Here is a 20,920-nt window from a genome sequence, read left to right as displayed (position 1 = left end):
CCCATTACTCCTACGATTCCAGCATTTTAGCATTAAAAGCTCAAATAGACTTGCTCTCTCTAGCCTCACGCCATAAGACAGCCTTCTTCAAAAATGTTTCCATTCTTTGCCTCCTGATAACCGCTACATAAATAGAGCCTACCGCATCGCCCGCTCCAGCCACCGTGATACAGTGTACCCACAAGCCCATACTACAACTTTTCAGCAGTCATTCTTCCTGTTTCTTGCTCCGTGCTCGAAGGGCCTTCCGACCGAAATTGTCACCATCATCGACCCAGTAACATTCAAGCGGCTCATCGGATAACAATTCATCCTGGTTTTTATTGGTTTTTTGCCTTGTGACGCCCACTTACTCACTCAGTGTCTCAACATGACACCCTTGGGGAATCAGGTAAACAAATGAACAAATGTATTACGTAATGGAGATGTCAACTTCTACAGGCACCATACTTCGCTGAAACTGAAACAGGGTTGACACTGTCGTATCTTCGGCAGTTAGTTTAAAAAGCTTTTGTAAAATTAAAGGGCACGAATAATTGAAAAATGGAAGGCGGTACTTGACAGGCAGAAGAAGGCCATGTGAAAAATTCAGGGGGCACTTTGACTGTCTAAAGTGCGTAGAGGCGAATGCGTTTTCCGCACCACTTAGCCTATGTGACACTGGTGACGTCACCACTGGATGACGGCACACATAATTGATGACGAAGTAATGAGAAATTACTAATTAATGACTAATTACAGATTAATCACTCAGTACTAATTGACTGCTAATTAATGGCCCTTAAAGGGTCAGTCTACTGAATTTTATCGGCCATATTTTCTTTGCGGCAACCGATAGCTCTTTACTCAAATTACCGTTTAGCCATGTGTGGTGCCAAGAAGTGCGGTAGAACATTTTAAAATAGAATTTATTGATGTGGGAACACATCTGTACGAGATGGTAGTCTCATCTGGCAACCATCTGGATTTCCGCCGCGCGGCGACAAACATGGCGGCGCCCGTCGGAGCCGGACCTCTCGCTTCGGAGTGAATTCTCGTTGTTGCTGCCTTTTTCAGTGCGTTCACTGGCCATAAATGGTGCGCCGGTCTTTCGCTTCGTCCCATCTCGGCTATAAGAAAACGCATAAGTGATAAATTTGCTTTATTTTAATAATTGGAGTGACGATTCTACCGCTTCTAGGCTTAAGTGGAGAGTCGGTTTGTTTACAGCAATGGTTCCCGTCCTGACAACCAGATGGCGCCACAATAGGCTGAGTTTATTTGCGTCTCTGCTAGCATTCGCTGAACTAAAAGTGGGAATGTGCCTGCGTTTAGCGTACGTATAGCTATAAATATTCATGTGATTTACAGAAAAAACCAGCGGTACGCCTTCTACAGTTTACTAGAACAAAACGTACGTTTCTGTGACAATGGGGCATACTAACGGCACATAGTATATTCACTTATGCGTCTACAAAAAGAGACTACCACCTGCTTACACTGTACACCTGCTTGAACAAAATGGACGTTTGGGGTCGCCACCATGCATTTTTACGCGACTTTTAACGCCGAAATAAAATATAAATTCCTGCCTAAACCGGGAGCAGTTCCCTCATTATTGATGTTATACGGTGCCAACTACCAGAATATGCCATTATTTATACACTCATCTCGGTGAGTAGACTGACCCTTTAAGCTTCGCCTTTAGGAGTGGAACGCGACATCGTGTTGTAGCGCTGCCAGGAAGTCCACGGAACGCCACCATCCGTTCGGTGCGATGCCTTGCCCTTTGAACGCAACGCTTTTTGAGGAAAGGAAATGGCGCTGTAATTCTGAGTCATCTCTGTGGACACCTTAACCGCACCTTACAGGAAGGGAGGAAGTGGCAGTGAAAGAAGAAAGAGGGGCCGTAATGAAGAGACTGAAAATTGTATTTGAGGAAAGGAAATTAAGCAGTAAATGTCTCACATATCTCGGTGGACACCCGTCAAAATGCGGACACATCTGTCGACACGGCTGCCGACACGGCTGTCGAAACGGCTGCCGACACGGACGCAGACTCGGCTGCCGACACGGATTGCTAACGACAGCATGAGGCATTAAAGTCTTTCGCCTTAATATTGTGTTTTTATTAGGAAAGTGCTTAGCATGAACACAAAGAATAGACGGAGGGAAACCCCACTACGCAGGTGCTGTGAGAGAAGCATTTATTGGATGCCCCCTCCAAGGCCCGGATTTGCCCGCAAGTGCAGCCTGCTCTACGCTCCGAGGAACCCAGACTAGTACCACCAAGAAATAGAAGAAATAATACTATTATCAGCAAATATGAGACTCGTTAACATCGCGTGTGGAACAGTACGGAGCATAGGCGTGTGATGTGGAGGAGGTAAGTGTGATGCATTCAGAGCGGGAAAATTTAGCACCAAAACAGCGAAGACAGCCTCACAGTTCCTGCTGCTCCCAAGCTATATTGAACTTTGTGTGCAGCCACCATACCACCGTACTTCATCATTACCATCATCAGCAGCAGCCTGTCTTCACCCACAGCAGAGCAAGGGCTCTCCCAGGTCTCTCCAATTAACCCTGTCCTTTGCCAGATGCGGCCACCGTATCCCCGCAAACTTCTTAATCTCATCTGCCCACCTAACTTTCTGCCGCACCCTGTTACGCTTGCCTTCTATTGCAATCCAGTACCGTTACCCTTAACGACCATCGGTTATCTTGCTTTCGCATTACGTGCCCTGAACAAGCCCATGTCTTCTTGATTTCGACTAGGATGTCATTAACTCGCGTTTGTTCCCTGTCTCACTCTGCCCTCTTGCTGTCTCTCAAAGTTACACTCGTCATTTTCCTTTCCATAGCCCGTTGCGTTGTCCGTAACTTACGTTGAACCGTTTTCGTTAGCCTCCACGTTTCTGCCTCATAGGTGAATACCGGTAAGAAATAGTCGCTGTACACCTTTCTCTTGAGAAATATCGGTAAACTTCCATTCATGATTTGATAGCATGTGCCAAATGCGCTCCACCCCATTATTATTCTTCTAGTTATTTCACTTTCGTGATCAGGACCAGCGGTCAGTACCTGCCCTACGTAGCTATATGTTACCTCACTACTTCCAACGTTTCGCTGCCTACCGTAAACTGTTGTGCCCGTTCCTTAAAACAGTCTTTCTGCTTTGCCTGTCTAGGTCCTCGTTTTTGCTGAAGGACAAAATTTCCAGGTGGATTTTGGTCATTTCAGATAAACCATGACCCAAGCTCATACCTGCAGTCACCAGTTTAGCCAATCAACGCGCACACGATAGGTTTTGTGACAGTATCCGTGACATCATAGGACGGTCTGTCATGACGGCATCGTTTGGTGGAAACCTAGTTAGGTTTCAGTTTTCTGGTTTTTAGTCTTTTTAAATACTTCTACTTGGTATTTAAACACGATTTTTTTGCACAGGAACGAGGGGACTTCAGTGAAGTGTTCAAAAAGCCCCTGGAGTTGGCCTCGACTTAAGTTTCTCTCTTTATTCGTCATATATCCGGTTATATTAAGCCGAAAGCCTTTAATGCTTCATCGTTGTTGACAGAAGGTTGTCAGCAGAGGTGTCATGCTTTCTCTAGTCAGACCAGAAAAAAATCTTTGTGCACGATGGGATTCGAACCACCATGCTTCCGTTCTGCAGCCGAGTGTGCTAATGGCTACGCTACTTCCTGCCAACGCGAATGTAAGGACGCTGGAGAGTGTTTGCAGAAAGGCGTCGAAACATACGGATGCCTCCCAAACGCCCTCCAGTGTCTACAGCATTTAAGATTCACAGATTATTGTGTACTTAATTAACATCTTAACCACACATCAGTGACACAAGCAGCAACACCGCGCTAAAGGCTTTCGCCTCACCGCACTTTAGGTCGACAATGTGCCCCCCTGAATTTTTTTATTACGAGAAGCATGGTTGCAGTGCACAGTGGACTTGGTATCGAACCCTGCACACTGACCACACCAACACCGTCTTGTATCGCTATCTGAGCAGACGATGAACAAACAGTTCGGGACCTTGAAGGAGTCTCTCAAGCGAGCAGATTCTTGGTCCGACGCAGGCAATGAACACTTAACTTCGTTGAACACTATTTCAAAAAACTTTAGGCTGTGCATTTTCACCACGGTGTATCGGCAGGTAGATTCCTGCTACTGCCAAAGTATAACCGGGTAGCATCGTTTTAGTTTTTTTTCCCCAAATTCTTGGGTGCGAACTGAGATTTCCTTTTGATGAAAATCGTACCTGTACACGAAGCGTCACTGGTGTCTGGCATTATGCTCATATTCTTTACCGTCGAGCTGGTGTACCACACCATCTTGCTTTAAAAAAAATTGGCAATGGTTTAGCTCTCGTTAAACCCGGAGGATTGCGAAAGCAATGAGGAGAGAGAGAGAGGTCATGGAGAGCGCGCGGTAGCGGCGGCGGCCCCGGCATGCTAGCTATGCGCCGCTACTGCGCATGCGCCACTGGCGAGCGCGGCGGCGACACCTGAGTCACCCACGCAGCGACGGCGGCGGCGACACCTGAGTCACCCACGCAGCGACGGCGGCGGCGCGCCAGCTGTGCGCCGTGTGACGTCACTGCTCCTCGCGCATGCGCAGTGTGGCCTTTCGTCAGCTTCGCGAAATGGCTCCCGACTCCCGTAGTGTTGCTTTCGCAACAAAATTCGTGTCTTTTTTTCCTAGTATACCGACGACAAGAGGCAAGTTGTCCCACTTTTTCCATGCGTAGGGATGATCCTCTATACATAATGCGACGAGCGCTATTCGCTAGATTCCCTATTTTGTCTCCATGTCATCGACGTCAGCAACTAACAAACGTAGTAACTGCTGAAGTGAGAGACCCTTTCAAAGAGGTATCGTAATCTCCTTTCCACTCGTCTCCCGCTGAAAAACTGACTGGAAGTTCCGCGCCATGCACTTCGCCACGCGCAGGTCCCTAAACTCGATCTCTGACGAAGTTCTGCCCGCCCAGAACACCCAGATTCACCAGTGCCGAAAGGTTACGCCACCTGTGTGTTCTGCCGCGACTCGTGGATTTCTCGCTGGATGCTCGCCGCTTTACGGACTCCACTCGTACTTCTCACTGACCTTTGACCCCCGAATGACATTATGGCACATGACCTGAAAGGCGGTGCATAACATGTCGGCACTTCCGTGCAGAGAAGATCTACTGTTTCGTCGAAACGATGACCGCTGCCATCAATATGGCATCTCCTCAATACGTGGTTTCGTTAGATGAAGGAATAGCACCAGCGTCAAACTAAATATTCAATTAATAATTTCGTCTCGGCAAGTTGGTTCATAGTTTGAAAAGTGCGTTCTTGCGCAATAAGACAAAGGACGAAACCCAAACGCTCTGTGTACTTGTTTGTGTTTCGTTCTTTGTCACATTACGCAAGAACGTATACTTTTCGCAAAATGAAATGCAAACAGTGGAGCGCGTGGCCAAATGTCTGTTTTACGGCGTCTGCCTGTCTTCTTAAGAGATAAGGCTTCGATTCCAGTTTGCTATATTTTTGCTTCTGTTTTCTTTGACGTTCATTTTCTCTCTTTGCCACCGTGGAGTGCCACATTCCTGCTGGCGGTACGGCGATAAAGTTCCACTTACTGCCAGAAACAAGCGATTTAGCAACGGCCACATTGGATACCGACCACAATCCGATCGCTCTTTTTCACCGTTCGCATCGCAACCAGACGCTGATAAGAGGGCGGTGATGGAAGCAAAATCAAAGCGCTGCAGGCCTGGGAGCTAAGAGCGCTGACTTCACCCACGCAGGCCACGGCCGCTGCCGCCAGCGAAGCTGCGCGATTGGCGATCGGTAGAAAGTATGAATGTGGCGCTCCGGTTGCTAAGCGAGAAAACGAACCTCAAAGAAAACAGAGCAAAACTATCGTAAATCGGATGAGCCCGCCTATCTCTGATGGCGACAGGCAGCCGGCGTAAACTGTACATACCTCTGGCGACGCGCTCTGCTGTTCGCATTTCATCTGACGTCGATAGTACATAAGGAAACCAAGGTTTCGTGCATCAATGAAACCATTATCACTCCTGACCAGCTTAACGCGGAAGGAATCCCAGACAAAATCGGGTCGTGGCGTCGGCGACCGGTGACTTTTCTATGGGCGCTTCCGAGTGTCGACGCCTGTCTTCGTCAATGGAACTGCTGGTCTGCGCGACACTTTTCGACTTACCAGGAAAGGGCTCTGAGCTTGGGTCAATGTAAGTCCCTGCTTATCTTGGTCACGTTGGGAGTTACGAATACTACGAGCGATCTATCTAAAAACGGCGCACTGAAAAATCACGCAAAACACAGGGAGAACGGACAAGACAAGAGCGCTACGCGAGCATCGAGCAGTGGGTCAACTGGGTCTATGTCACCTGTGCCGGGGTGCTCAGCAAACTTTTTCCGATCCAGTATGCGGTTCTAAGGGCTACGACCTTGCAGTTATACCGAAGTACCATTTCTATTCCAAATTGTTCGAGAAAGCCAAGGGCTACCTAAAGGCCCACCTGAATAATGCCACTAAAGTTTATGCTGTTGCCAAAAATTAGGTACTTGAACGGATTAGCGAGATAATCATTGTACTCTTCGAATTCAGAAACATTTGAGACCACCTGCCAGAGGATTGAGACGAATATGTATCGAGCTACACTTAAAGCATGTTAATCTCAAAGCGCCCACAGGCAACACATTTCACTACGAATAAATCCAAATCATAATCCAATTGGCGTATGCTGGCTCGCATGCAATGGTGTGGCTCGTTCATTTACGTCGAAAGCCTTCGAACTATTGTGATTGCCAGCCAGAACTTGGTTCCCGTTTCCAAATTGTCTACCGGGACATTGAGCGAGGACCTCACAATCGCCTTTATCCTGGCGTGATTTGTAAGATAGCTGTTGTCCGGGATATCAGAAAACGTCACTGACCTTATTGCCGACTCCGACGCGCTCTCTCTAACGCCCTAGGGAAAAGAGTCTAGACTGAGAAGAAGCCAATCGGTCGAGCTGTCTGTGCGCATCCGATCTGCCGCCGTTGCCTATCAAATGGACAAGGTGCAGCAAAAACGAGGCCTTGTCAAATTTAACCGGGGCTTTTTTTTAGGTCCTCTGAGCCGAGGTCCGCGGCCACCCGCTGTTGGAGGTGAGGCCATCTTTTATACGCATGCGCAACAGGTGCTAGATGTTCGTGCGTTCGTTGACAGAGTTTCGGTTAGCGTGGCTTCTAGAGTCGCTGTACTGCTCAGTGTTCTGTCAACACTGACCACTGCCGCATGAACCGAAACGTTAGCTGAATTTGAGGCTATAGAAAATCGACGTCTGTGCATGCAGACCTTGGTCTTTTGTATTGATGCATTAAGACCACTAACGACCATTAATGCTCGAGCGCGTTTTCAGTCTACGCTTGGCCTCGGTGCAGAGGTTGCATTCACAAGATTATGTCCGCGTACAGTCAAAAGGCAACGGGAAAAAATTCTATTAAGTTTCACCCGTAACAGCGCCCGCACTGAACTGTGAGCGATAAGGCGCTGTGAGTCGGTACGAGGACACATGTCTGCACACGAACATAGTTTGCAGCTCCGGTTTCAAAGGTGTCTGCTTCCTCTACGCGAGGCGAGAAGCTACGCCATTGACCACGACACTGTCTCTATGGGTTGGTTGTCGCCGGCTACCATTGACACCACCATTAACTCGCCACATGCGCCGGGCTTCCTGACAACGGTTCTTTCATACGAATTCTCTGCACTCTTTCATTGTGACGCTTTCGGTATACGCGCGTCATCGCGTCGGCTCGACGCGGCACAATTGTATATATCGGTCAGAGAACGGAGGCGGATCCGGCAGGCACAAGCTGGAAGCGCGCGGGACGACGCGCCGGCCGCCGCTGGACAGAATCGCCCATCCGGACGTGACGTCCGCCTGACGTCACGTCCAGGTGGCGGTGGAGAGAGCGCTTCCCGCTGTCAGAGGGGTAAATGATGCGGCCGGCGCATGCGCTCCACTTATTATGAACCGTAGTGAAGTGATGCCATGAGGTGCTTCTGCGCGAAGGCGGGATTCTGAACCACGAGGGACCAAGCGTTTCTGGGCGCCCGGCGGAGTCTGCCTTTGCCTTTTGGCGCACCATTCTTCGTGGAGTTCGTCTCAGCCGCTGAGGTACGTAGCGGTGTCTTTGGTAACTGCTCGCAACTGTTGAGCAGTTGTCACTCTCTGCTCTAGTTGAATTATAGCTACTAGTGGAGTGTCGTTGCAGAACCGTGAATACAGTTATTGCTTGCGGACGCCAACCAATACCGGCAGTCGAAAGTGGTAACGAGTTAGAGTTTCTGTCTAGGCATAGAGATATATAACTTTAGTTCCCGATAAGCAGTTTCGAACAGTCCGTTGTTTATTAAATAGTTGTTCGAAACTGTCCCCAACGCCACTTCTTAGGTGAAGCTAAGCAGAATTGGTAGGGCCGTCGCTCCACGGATTCAGAGACGCCTGTCTACGAAGAGCTTTGCGCTTGACAACGTCTGACTTCAAGAACACTGGGCTTTTGCACCTTCTGGTACACACTGCAGCAAGACCTTATTCTTGTAAGTGTAGTAATGCCGTATTGCAATCGGCGATCTGAAGCAAAGCACCCAATCCGCGAAGGAACACAAAACCCGTCCAGGCCAATAGGTACTCGTGGATTTGAATCCAAATCTCCCACTGAAACGCGCTTTTCGGTTCACGTAGCAAGACGCCGTTACGCCGTTCGGAATACGCCATAAAGCGACGCTTCCGTTTAGAGAACGGCGCGCAAGATTCGATTCATCTTCTCGTTCTACTGTCGATGACGATGCTGTCTGGGTCCAGCGTGCCAGCTCACGGCACCTCATTGGAAACCACGAACGCCCACCCACAGTAGGAATGTGAGAGAGTCGGCAGGGCGGCAGCAGCGTTTGAAAGTAGGTCATGCGAGTTCACAAAACCGAACACCGGCCGGCATACCGTGACTCTGCGAGGACGGGACTCAAAAATAAAGAACGTCATCCTGTCTGTCGCGAGCGGCGCCACAGCTCGTGGCTAGCCTGCGCGTCCGCGCGGCGCGACCCTGGACGTGATCCGTTATGGAGCGTGCATGCATGTCGATACCGTTCGTCGGAATCCCCACGCAGGGCAACGCTTTGTTGCGTGGCGAATGGAGGGACGTCCGCCGCTCTTTCTGAGTGCGCATTCACGTCGCTTGCTCGCACAGGCTCGTCTTTCTCGTAGCACGCAGCCTCACCTCAGGTGCCGCCGTTTCCAGTGCTGGCGCTGAAGATGTTGCCGAAGACATGAAATACGTTAGGGGCAAGCTTTTGGGGAAGTTCAGTAAGACGAAGTTTGAGGACCGGGGCAGAAACGTGGAGGCTAACAAAGAGGGTTCAGCTTAAGTTAAGGACAACGCAGCGGGCTATATATACACACATATATATATATATATATATATATATATATATATATATATATATATATATATATATATATATATAGAAAGAAAAATGATAGGTGTAACGTTTAGAGGTCGGAAGCAGGCGGCGTGGGCGAGGGAACAAACGCGGGTTAACGACATCGTAGTCGAAATCAAGAGGAAGAGATGCGCTTGGGCAGGGCATGTAATGCGAAGACAAGATAACCGGTGGTCCTTAAGGGTAACGGAGTGGATTCCAAGAGAAGGCAAACGTATCAGGGGTCGGCAGAAAGTTAGGTGGGCGGAGGAGATTAAGAAGTTCGTCGGGATAGGGTGGCCGCAGCTGGCAAAGGACAGGGTTAACTGGAGAGACATGGGAGAGGCGTTTGCCCTGCAGTGGACGTAGTCAGGCTGATGAAGAAGAAGATGATGATGATAATGCCGCGGATGTGTTTTCGGGGCTGACATTTGGCGCCCTCTAGACGACCTTTCTGCAATTTTTGTTTTCCTTTATGTGTCCTTAAGTGCAATAAACTGGGATGATTAAGTTTCTTAATATAACTAGAGAGAAAGCTGGCGGCAGTAGACTTCAACTACCATAAAGAGACTCAGGAATGCCGGGAAGACGAGGTTTCGCACTTGGCTTGGCTATTGTTGGGCATAAAACGTGGATTGAGCCGTAAAAAAACGACTGTTCTCGTGGCAAACCTCGAAGAAGTGCTGTGAAAGTTTTCGTGCCAGCCTAACACTCAACTATTACTTGAGTTAAATTTATAGAAGAAGTCAAAAAACGCCGTGTGGGAATAGCTTATTCTGCGCATTGTTGGGATGCAGCTTCTATCCCACCGCTGCCACCAGTCGTTGGGATCGAGTAGCGTGGTCGGGCTGGAGAACGGACGAGGAAGGCCGGAGACGAGGTTACGAGGAGACAACGAGAAGCTTTATACAAGTATTTGCGTTATGTGCAAGAGCAACTCAGAATGCCTCTCAAAAAAGGGGAGCATCTTCTCGGCGAGAGGGAGCTTTTTACCGAACGGGAGTCTTAGTGAGAGGGAGTCCGCGCGCTAATCCATTTAGGTTAACGGGGCAGGGGGGGGGGGGGGGGGTCATCTCGGGCATAACAACATAAAGGGGAGCATCATGGCGCAACTGCCACTTTTGAGGCACAATCCACATTTACTGCCCAACGCTATAGCCAAGCCAAACACGAAACAGCGTCTTCCCGGCCTTCCTATGGTGGATGACGTGCTTTTTAAAAAACTCACATAGATGGTGGCGCCATCTTTCCCTCCAGGTAACACTTAGCAACTTTGACTGGAACCAGGAAATAGAGGGTGGGAATGGGCAGCTCTCCTACTGTTTTCGCGCGCTTTGGAGACAAGCAAGTGTTCAGTGAAGCCACTTACCATGTTGCTTTGCAGAAGTTCGTTACGTAAATTGTGAGGAAGCATAGCGAGACAACAGACACGAAAGAAATACGAAGAACGAAATCAGTGCGGCTTGGGCATAATTTAGCCAATGCACGGAGCCGCTGCGGCCGGGTCCTTTATTCCTTTTCAAGTACTGTTTGGGGCGTACTTGAACCGCCAGGTGGCGCTGGAAAATTCCGGCGTGTCGAAGAATCATTTCGTGGTTTGGAAATATGATCGGGACATCTGACTGCTTCTTATGGATTTGTACGATAGTTTGGACCAAGCTCGGTCAGAGGAAAACAGAACGCGTAGAGAGTGTCTGGAATGGATTTGAAAAACCTAGTTTCACAAATACTTTCGGCATTTCTGAGGGGAATACGTCCTTATGTGTTCTGCATGGGTCATTGTTTATTTATTTATTGTTATGTCCTCAAGGTGCTTGGTACATTTTGGCGAAATTCTCCTGCTGCTGCGAAAAAAGCAAGAACAGAAAGTAAAGAAGGACCAAGAAACGGTAGACACTTCTAGAAAGAATACAGACTTTTAGACCTCTGTATTAATCTTAGACGGTTATATCATATAACTAAGGAGACAGGGAAACCTCTACTGTGCATGCTTCGAGAAAATTATTAGAAGAGAATCTTCATTGTCGTTAGGAGACAGCCCCTGCCGACTGAACGAGGAAGCATAAGCTTGAAAACGAAATATAGTTGATGAACATCTCCGCATTCAGGGGCAGTTTTCCTTTGTTCGGGAGCAACCATATTTACGGCAGTCATCCGCTTTCCGTTATCTAACTCGCACAAAAAAAAAGAAATAAAAAACACTCCATGCGAGCTCCCGGAAGAGCACCGTCCGAAGGCTAAACGCCAACGTCCAAGGCTTTCCACCGTCCGGACCCCAAACTCCACGGAGTCCAAGCCAAGGGAATTCTCGCCGAAGCAACTATGTAGCCCATCGCCGGAGTCACGTCCATCCACCCACGTTCCAATTAGCGGGACGTCCATGGCTCGTGCCTCGACTCTTCTCAAGGTCATCGTCTTGACACAACGGTCGTGCGGTGGGCCACCCTTTGAGCGCTAACCCTTTCGGCACCGGACGTTTGCTTTTTGCCACAGTTCAAAAGGAATCGCCATTGTGCGTGCGAGTACATTCCTTTCGTGCGGATGCTTTAGAAACAAGCGCGAGGACAGACCTTCCTTTTATTTGCCGTCTACTTTTTTTTCCTTTAGACCAGGTCGCACGCCTAGTAGGCATACCCTGTGCTGTATATCAGAGCAGTGTTGCCAACCGTTAGTCGGAACGGTGAGGGGGGCCCGGGTTGGCGTATCCCAGCGGAACGGTCGCAGGGCGAGAGAGTGGCGTTCTGTTTTGCGTTTTGTGTCTTCGCTTGTCGCCCCAAGCGTTGGTGGCCCGACGCGCACGGCGGCCACGCTATACAGAGGAAGCGGTATGTGGGTCACTTGCGTCCTTCCATAATCAGGCGCTATCAAAACAGTACGAAAGAGAGAGCGCTCGGTCGCGAGCTCTTATTCAAATGACCCCACGCGTCAGCCTTGCGCAGTTTTCACTTTGTGCGTGCCTGAGGGCGTGGTGTTCTCCCTTTCCATCCGGTAGAGGAGGATGGTTGGAGGTTTCCTCTTCCATCTCGCCTAGCTGTTCTATGTGGTTCCTCTTTCCAGCCTCGTTTTGCACCAGTTAGTAGTCCTTCGGTACATGATTCTAACGGAACGTTATCTGACTTCACTATACCGGAACTAACCACGCACGCCCCCCTACGTTCACAGCAACGGAACTGCATGGTCTCACGGTTCTCTGTATGGAGTTTTTTTTTTTTCACCATACAAATCACTGGGATTTAACCGTGACGAGTGCTTTTGTGAACAGTAAGCGATTTTGTGTACAGTAAGCAGTTGTGTATAGTGGTTTTACTGTATGCGGAACTACTGTGATGAACGTAGCTGGGCTGCTGATGACCATGATGACGTTGGCGATGATGATTGTAACGGATTTCTGAATCAGCGTAAACATGAAATGGAGAGCTTTAGAGACTTAATGGATTAGGGAAAATCTGCATAAGCCGATTGTGGACATCGACTGAAGAAATTAATGGATACGTCATGGCGGCCACAGGTTTCTGTCAGGAAGGGCTGAATGCTTGCGGATCAAATGCTATTGGCAAAGGTTTGAGGTCGTAAACGATGTTTGCTGCTTCTGTATGCAAGGCGGGAGACAAATGAAACAGGATTTGTAATCTAAAGCCTGTCAGCTTCGAATAGACGAGGAAATGGCAGAATGGCAGAAAGAGGCTACAGAGAGTGCGTCAGAGAGAATAAGTTCAATAAGTACTTTCTTCTGGGCGAGTTGGTTCATAATTTCCAAAGGTAAAAACTTGCGCAAACAGTAGAAGAAGAAGGAGACGGTACAACAGGACAGAGCGCAAACTTCCAACTGGTTTATTTAGGAAACTGTACCTACATATAAAGACAGGTGAAATCATATCAGAGTGATCAAGCGTAAACACGTGTGCACACAACCAGCGAAGATCCACTACCAAGCAGGGCAAAGCTAATAAAATCTCATCATGTTATCACTGAGGCCAAACGATGCTAGCTGTAAGAAGGCTGAAAGAAGTATGCAGGGTAATACCAGCAACGCAGACAGATACACACACATACACATGCACGACTGCGCGCGCGCAAACAACACATGCACATACACACACACACACACAAATAGACAAGCGCACGTAACCTTGTAACAACACATATCTTTGGCAAAGCCAAGTCAGACCTAAAAACAAAGTAAAACAGGCAGTCACAAACTAAAACCGATAAAACAGCCAAAAGGCTAAACCTGAGTGAATAAAAACAATTATCTAGGCAAAAGCCGCGTCACTCATAAAAAACCAGCAACAAAAAATCAACAACAAAACAAGACGTATAGAATTCTAAGCAAAAGCCGCGTCAGTTATAAAAATCAACAACAGACAAGAAGGTATGTAACAGCAAGTAGCCCAACAAATCACACATGTCCTAAAAAGGCTAGCTCCTTATCAAGGAGTGTTAAAGAGTTTCACCATAATGAAAAATGGTGAAAAATGTATTAGTTCCACCTCTTTAACACTCCTTGATAAGGAGCTAGCCTTTTTAGGACATGTGTGATTTGTTGGGCTACTTGCTGTTACATACCTTCTTGTCTGTTGTTGATTTTTATAACTGACGCGGCTTTTGCTTAGAATTCTATACGTCTTGTTTTGTTGTTGATTTTTTGTTGCTGGTTTTTTATGAGTGACGCGGCTTTTGCCTAGATAATTGTTTTTATTCACTCAGGTTTAGCCTTTTGGCTGTTTTATCGGTTTTAGTTTGTGACTGCCTGTTTTACTTTGTTTTTAGGTCTGACTTGGCTTTGCCAAAGATATGTGTTGTTACAAGGTTACGTGCGCTTGTCTATTTGTGTGTGTGTGTGTGTATGTGCATGTGTTGTTTGCGCGCGCGCAGTCGTGCATGTGTATGTGTGTGTATCTGTCTGCGTTGCTGGTATTACCCTGCATACTTCTTTCAGCCTTCTTACAGCTAGCATCGTTTGGCCTGTGATAACATGATGAGATTTTATTAGCTTTGCCCTGCTTGGTAGTGGATCTTCGCTGGTTGTGTGCACACGTGTTTACGCTTGATCACTCTGATATGATTTCACCTGTCTTTATATGTAGGTACAGTTTCCTAAATAAACCAGTTGGAAGTTTGCGCTCTGTCCTGTTGTACCGTCTCCTTCTTCTTCTACTGTTTGCGCAAGTTTTTACCTTTGGAAGTCAGAGAGAAAGATTTCAAGGTGCTATAAATGCCTCAAATACGAAGAGCTTGGGTATCAACCAGCGTTTTATATGATCAAATGTAGGCAGGAATTCGCGCGTTAACGGCAGTAGCAACCCAGGTACATTATTTCTGCACATTTTTGAGAGGGAACTCGTATTCTATCGTGCAATCATTGACGTAGCGGCCAGTCTGATTGACATAGATCGTTTTGGGGAAAGGGGGGTGTCTGCGCACTTTTAGCCTGTGGCTCAGAGAATGCACGGGTTTACCTGCTTTGGGTCGTATCCAATATAAAGGCATGTGAAAAGCAGCTCGGAATTCATCTGCTCCCAGATAGAGATCGTGCTAACATATTCCTCTTACAAATCCCATCTGTTTTAAATGGCTGCCCGAGTCAAGCGCCAAAGAAGAGGCGCGAATTATGAACAACTACAAAAAAGAGGAGAAAAGCGAGATACATCTATTCGGACACAAAAAAAAAAAAGAGAGAAAACGTGATGCATAAGCGAAGTTAGTCCTCCTGCGCAACGAAAAACTGACGAAGAACTGGTGATGAAAAAGGCTTCCTGTTCTTTTTGGAGGCTGTGTATGGAAGGCGGAGAGCAAGCGCAAGATTGTTTCGAGGCCATTGACGCGCTTTGGGTGCAAACATTACGTACGACGAAACAGCCCAGAAAAGATGCGGGCGAACAAAAGAACACGACGGCACGCTGTTTTGTTGACCACGAACTATACAGAGCAAGCCCGGACGTACAGTCTTTGTCAAAAGTAACCAGGCTTTAACGACCATTTCAGCTTCAGGGAAGCCGTAAGGGCTCCACTGTACGAGCTAGGCGCAAACCATGCAGCCTGGTTACTTTTGACAAAGACTGTACCTCTCAGCGAAGTGCAAATATTAGTTCTCGTTTTACGAAGGTCCCTTATTTGCCTCCAGTAGAAATGATATGACATTGTTTACTCCTTTATGCAGCGAAATATTTTTGATGCAGTAACATAGAAGCTTCATTGGGAAAAAAATGCGTCGTCGGCCACATAATTCCAAGGACCGGAAGTGACAACTATACGTTTTGATGTATCTTCATCGCGACCATGTCGCCACCTCTAAACAGTTCAGGGAAACATCTAGAGACGTCTGCTAGACGTCTATTTAGCGACGCGTAGGGGTCCGCAAACACAAAAATTATAGAATGACACGAAACACGATGTAAAGGAATCACCAGCTTCTAATACTATGGCGTCTCTTATAACCTGAGTCGCTTTGGGACGTTAAACCCCATAAACCAACCAACCAACCTATTGCATTACCAACACATAATGCAGTTAGTTAGGTGGGCCTGTGGGTTTTTGCGTTAGGCTATACCAAGTCGAAGGAGGTTTATTACGTTTTGCATGTTTGGGTTGCACCTTCTGTTAAACGTGAATGATGGCCGGGGCATTACCTATGTACGCAATGCACATATGCGAATATTTTTGATTTATGCTTTTAAAGCTACATGAACTGCTAATAAAATTGCAGAAACGATCTTTTCCAAGATATTTACCGAATCAAGGACATCAGTTTTAATTGTGAGACAAATGTGGAATATTGTAAGATACTGTTATGAACAGACGCGGGTTCGATCCCGGCCGCGGTGGTCGAATTTTGATGAAGGCGAAATTCTAGAGGCCCGTGTACTGTGCGATGTCAGTGCACGTTAAAGAACCACAGGTGGTCGAAATTTCCGGGGCCCTTCACCACGGCGTCCCTCATAGCCTCAGTCGCTTTGGGAAGTTAAGCCCCATAAACCAAACCAAACTGTTATGAACGTATTGATAGCAGTGCTCTTTTCCGACGCCTAGCACAATCTTGCTTGTAATGTTTGTCCTGCGCTCGCAGTTAAGACTGCCGTAGAAAACCAACGGGGTGCGTTTTTGACAATAACTAGCCCAAATCTAGAAGCGTCCTAAGGGGTTAATCTGCGGATATATTGATTGTTATGGTGCAATCTTAAAATATGCGAAAAAAATTACGTACATCAACAACTTTCGGCCTCTGTTCCACTGGCGACCTATTGCTTATTTTTGTTCCGAGTCGACAGGCTTCGTGAGGCTTGAGATATGCGCATCCCACTTGTCGGAAACATCAACGCAGTTGTTCCCGCTGTAATAAAGTGCTGGGGGCCGTCACTATAGGTCGCTGGAGATACCTGAACTTCCTACTGAATACAGTTCAGGAGAGCAAGCTGCCGGGCTAGTTGGTGATGCATTTTTCGAGTGAAGTTAGCGCAAAAAACGGACAAGGGACGGAAAGAAAGGACACATAAGACATTCACGAGCGAGACATTCACGAGACATTAGCGCTCGTGAATGTCTTATGTGCCCTTTCTTTCTGTCCCTTGTCCGTTTTTAGCGCTAACTTCTCTCGAAAAATTCCTACTGCATGAACGGAGAAAAAAAAATACTGGCTGCTTCCTGCGCCGCCTTAGGTACTGATGCCTAGAGACCATAGTAAGGTATGAAAGGGATGGGGCCATAATGGGGTCAGGTCGCGTGTTCTAATGGCACAAAGCATTTACAAACGGTCGTGAAGACGTTCACGACGAACAATGGTCTGGGCACCCGTCGATGACGGTTACGGACGGTAATGCTGACTGTGTGGTCCTGAACGCATTCACGGCCATCTGTAAATGCTTTGTGCCATTGGAACCCTTGCGATCTGGACATTGCATCATTACCACATGCGGTCAAGTGTCCCGGTAGGTGACTTACTGAGTTTATTGCTGGACCGCTGTTCCAAAGTTCACTCTATTGATTCCTCGACGCAGCGATGAAAATGGAGTACACTCTTGAAGACGTCCACTCGCTTGACCTGCTCAAAGTCAACTGAGGTCTTTGCATTGTGAAGCTGAAGGTTCCCCCTCCTTCCCCCCAAAAGCGGTTTCCCGATCTAGCGCATGCACGCGCCACGCCATGGCTTGTCTCATTACTTTCAGGACAGACCCTGTATGTTGAAGTGCCGCGTTTCTGCAGCAGTGTTTTCAACGCCAACGCGTATTTCTCTACAGTGCCGTGTTTCTGCCACAACATTGTCCACTCCAGCGCATGCAGCGCACATCTGTCACTATATACCGCCACATAGCTCGCAGCGCGAATATTCGTTTCCCAGCAGTATTAGCGGACGAAGATGAGGATGTGTACTGCACAAAGCGCGAGTGTGCTGCAGTTTAACGTGAGGTGGGTATGTGCCATTCAGCCCGAGGACATCATCATCATCATCATCAACGTGAGGTGTGTTCGGCTGCGGCGATAGCCTATGGCGCTCTCGCGCACTGGCCTGCGCAGCTGATCTGTTCGCTCACACACTTCGACTCACAGTCGTAGATGTTTATTTGATTTCCTTTTATTTATTACTTTCACTTGGCGCGAACCCACAAACACCGCAAGAATACAACCATCCCAAGATCTTGCTCGGGGTTGACCCATCATAATAATGCTTTCGCACTATATAGTATTTGATTCAAAGCTAATATATGCAGGACAATAGACGGGTGAGGACGGGTAGCGTGCTTGTCTTGGCGAATTACGTTCGGCAATCACGCAGCGTTTTTGAGAATTACTGCACTAAATATAAACTTTATTGTCCTCACGGTAACGCCCCCTCCGACACCGAAGCTTTTGAGCTCATCGTCTTTGAACAAACGTTTAGAAGCAAAAAGACTAGTGTGTAGGCTGGTGGTGGTCGAATACTTCCCTCACCCCTCCCCACTCTCCTTCACGTGCCACGAGAGGTCGGTACCTCCGCACAATAGTTCCAGCTCAAAGCCGTGGACCCGAAATTTCGAAACTGCGGTATGGAAGAGGTCGAACGCATATATCGCGGGCTTTTATTTCACCGATCCCTTCACCGCCGCAAAATATCATTATGCGTGTCACGATATGACCGCTACCTCAGTTGCCGCAGCGGCAGCGGACCGGAGTTCGCCCTGTCTAACAACCGGACGACCGGCGCTGTCGTTTTCATGTGGAAACGAAACGCCGCACGTATGACCGACGTCGAGGAAGGGGTGAACAAAGTGTGGCGAGGGAAGATGGGGAGTGGTGTAGGAGGGGAGGGGGAGGGTAAGGTGCAGTAGTGGTTCGCGCCGCAAGCAGCAGCGTGGGAGAACGTTTCGCGACCGGAACTAGCAATGGCTAGCAGGGAAGACAAGCGAGTGAGTGAAACAGAAACGAGAAAGAAGTAGGAAGGGGCGGGGGGGGGGTGAGCAGTGCGTCACGAAATTGAAAAGGCTCCAGCGCCGTTGTCGCGCGGTTCCCTGCTGTGTTCGGACGCTCCATTCTCATGCAGAGGAGCTCCAGGCGTATACGCCGCTCCGAACTGGGTATGCACGCAACGAGAGGTCGCAGTTTTCTGGCCAGTGAAAGTATGGCGTCGCTGTACGTTTTGGGGGTCTAAATATGGCTGCACCCGCTTTGAGCTGATAGCCATCGCAACGGCTTCCTACTCGTCTCTGCCTGTTCGTGTATGCGTATGAGAACCACTGAAGAGCTTTTGTCTCCTCGGCAGAATTAACTGCGGCTTAATAGCGCTCTCGCGAATGAGCTGCGGCTGGCAACACTGACGTAGACAACAGGTGGGCGGGGCTGGACTTAGTGTAGGCACAAAGGGAAACATTTTGTTCTTTCAGCGGTATCTGGAAAGACTCGGGAAAGGAGGAGTTTGCAGGTTCAGGTATCGCTGGCAATGTTTCAAAAGATAAAGCGCATCAAGCTCAAAAGCTTTCAGTAGCTTGTTTTACTTTATTTGACCCTGAACATCTAGATAAAGTCATACTTGGTGATAACCAGCAAGGTACACTCTAAACACGAATACGCCTATATGGGAGGGAAAAGGGAGTAGGCTGTCTTCTAGTGCACACCATTTTATAAAAGGGTGTGCACTAGAGGTCAACTTACTCTCATTTCACTCCTTTCTGCTTACAGTGTATATAAGTATGTTGAAGTTTAGTGACCGTCCTGCGTACTTCTTGTTTCCTGGTCCGTCTTCAGCGCTGTTTTCCACTACGCTCCGATACCGAATTCACCAACTTTCTGTACTTCTGAACTGAAGCACCTCCCTCCCCCCACTACACTTTAGGTTAAAGGGATATTGAAACATTTAGATACGAATTAACAAATTTTCTGATGAGGCAATGAATATTACTGCAATCCAAATAAATGACACTGACCAATAAGAACTGACACCACTACTCGACCGGCGGAAAACTGATTGGTTCTTGATCGACTAACTTTTGTTTGCGTTATAATGTGCTAGCATGTATTGGTTTGTTTCTTTTTAAACGTATTGAAGTCAAATATATTATATTGAAATATTATTGTATACCTCTTCAGTAAGTGTAAAAACTGCATTTGCTGTTTGTAAGTTTCATGTTCATATTCATTTTGATATCTGTTGTGTGTGTAATTCTTTAGGAAATGTAAGCACGGCATTTTCATGTTCATATTCATTTTTATAGTGCTGTGAGGTCCACTGCGTGATGCTGCCTGTAGGCCCCCACGGCCCCAGTCCAGCTGTCTGTGACAGCTTTTTGCCTGGGGACCCCCAACTTGTAGGTTGGAAATAAAGTGGATTCGTACAATTTCAAGAACTGAACCCCCCCCCCCCCCCCCCCCCCCCCCATCCCCAAAGGACCCGCCAGTAAGCGGTTATAGCGAAATGTAAAGGTCAAACTGCATATTTTTTAGTCTGTAGTTTTATTTCCGGCGTTTTATGAGCGGAGGCGAAGCCGCCTCTTTCATGCGAGCCGGAGAGCATGACGTAACAACACCCTACAGTCGGATAAAACTCAAGAACAAAGTGGCTTTTCCCCGTCTAAGGACCCCTTCCAGCTGTTGGCGTCAGCCGGTTGTCATGAGCCTTCTAGCGTGTCATGCGAGGAGTACGTGGCAGATGAATGAGGATAGTCCGTCCTTTCATTGTCGGGGATAGTACCCTCTCCGCATTGTTACTCCAGCAGTTTCATGAGAGTCGACCGACGCCATTAGCTGGAAGTGGGTCCTCTGAAGGGGAAAAGCCGCTTCGTTCTTGAGTTGTACCCGACGAGACAGCTATCCGGCGACGGTCATTTCAAGCGCGCATCGCACAGTTGTGTAACATGAAACCTGTTTCCGCTGGCTTCGGAATTTGCTACACGACGGTTACTGCTCTGGGGATGAAACTTTGCATCCATCGAAAAATAAAGGGGGGGGGGGGGGGGGGGGGGATGGCTACGAGCCGTCTATGTCAAGC

At 47.9% G+C, this 20,920-nt stretch overlaps 1 protein-coding gene and 1 pseudogene across 4 annotated transcripts in view; both read left to right on the top strand.

Moving 5' to 3' along the window:
• The first annotated feature begins 4,921 nt into the window (after nucleotides 1–4,921).
• Nucleotides 4,922–6,892, top strand: LOC149365984 (uncharacterized; annotated as a pseudogene).
• Nucleotides 6,893–8,059: 1,167 nt separating this feature from the next.
• nompA (no mechanoreceptor potential A) overlaps nucleotides 8,060–20,920 on the top strand; it is a 108,885-nt gene continuing 96,024 nt past the window's right edge. For all 4 annotated transcript variants that reach the window (XM_089547452.1, XM_089547451.1, XM_089547450.1 and 1 more), the window contains exon 1: nucleotides 8,060–8,164. The gene's annotated coding sequence lies outside the window, so the exon portion shown is untranslated. The remainder of the gene's footprint in view (nucleotides 8,165–20,920) is intronic.

The sequence above is a fragment of the Amblyomma mixtum genome, chromosome 1, assembly GCF_055824585.1.
Source record: "Amblyomma mixtum isolate Tamu chromosome 1, ASM5582458v1, whole genome shotgun sequence".
Taxonomy (NCBI): Eukaryota; Metazoa; Arthropoda; class Arachnida; order Ixodida; family Ixodidae; genus Amblyomma; species Amblyomma mixtum.
The sequence above is the reverse complement of the archived record's forward strand: the minus strand, read 5'-3'. Positions and strand labels throughout refer to the sequence as shown.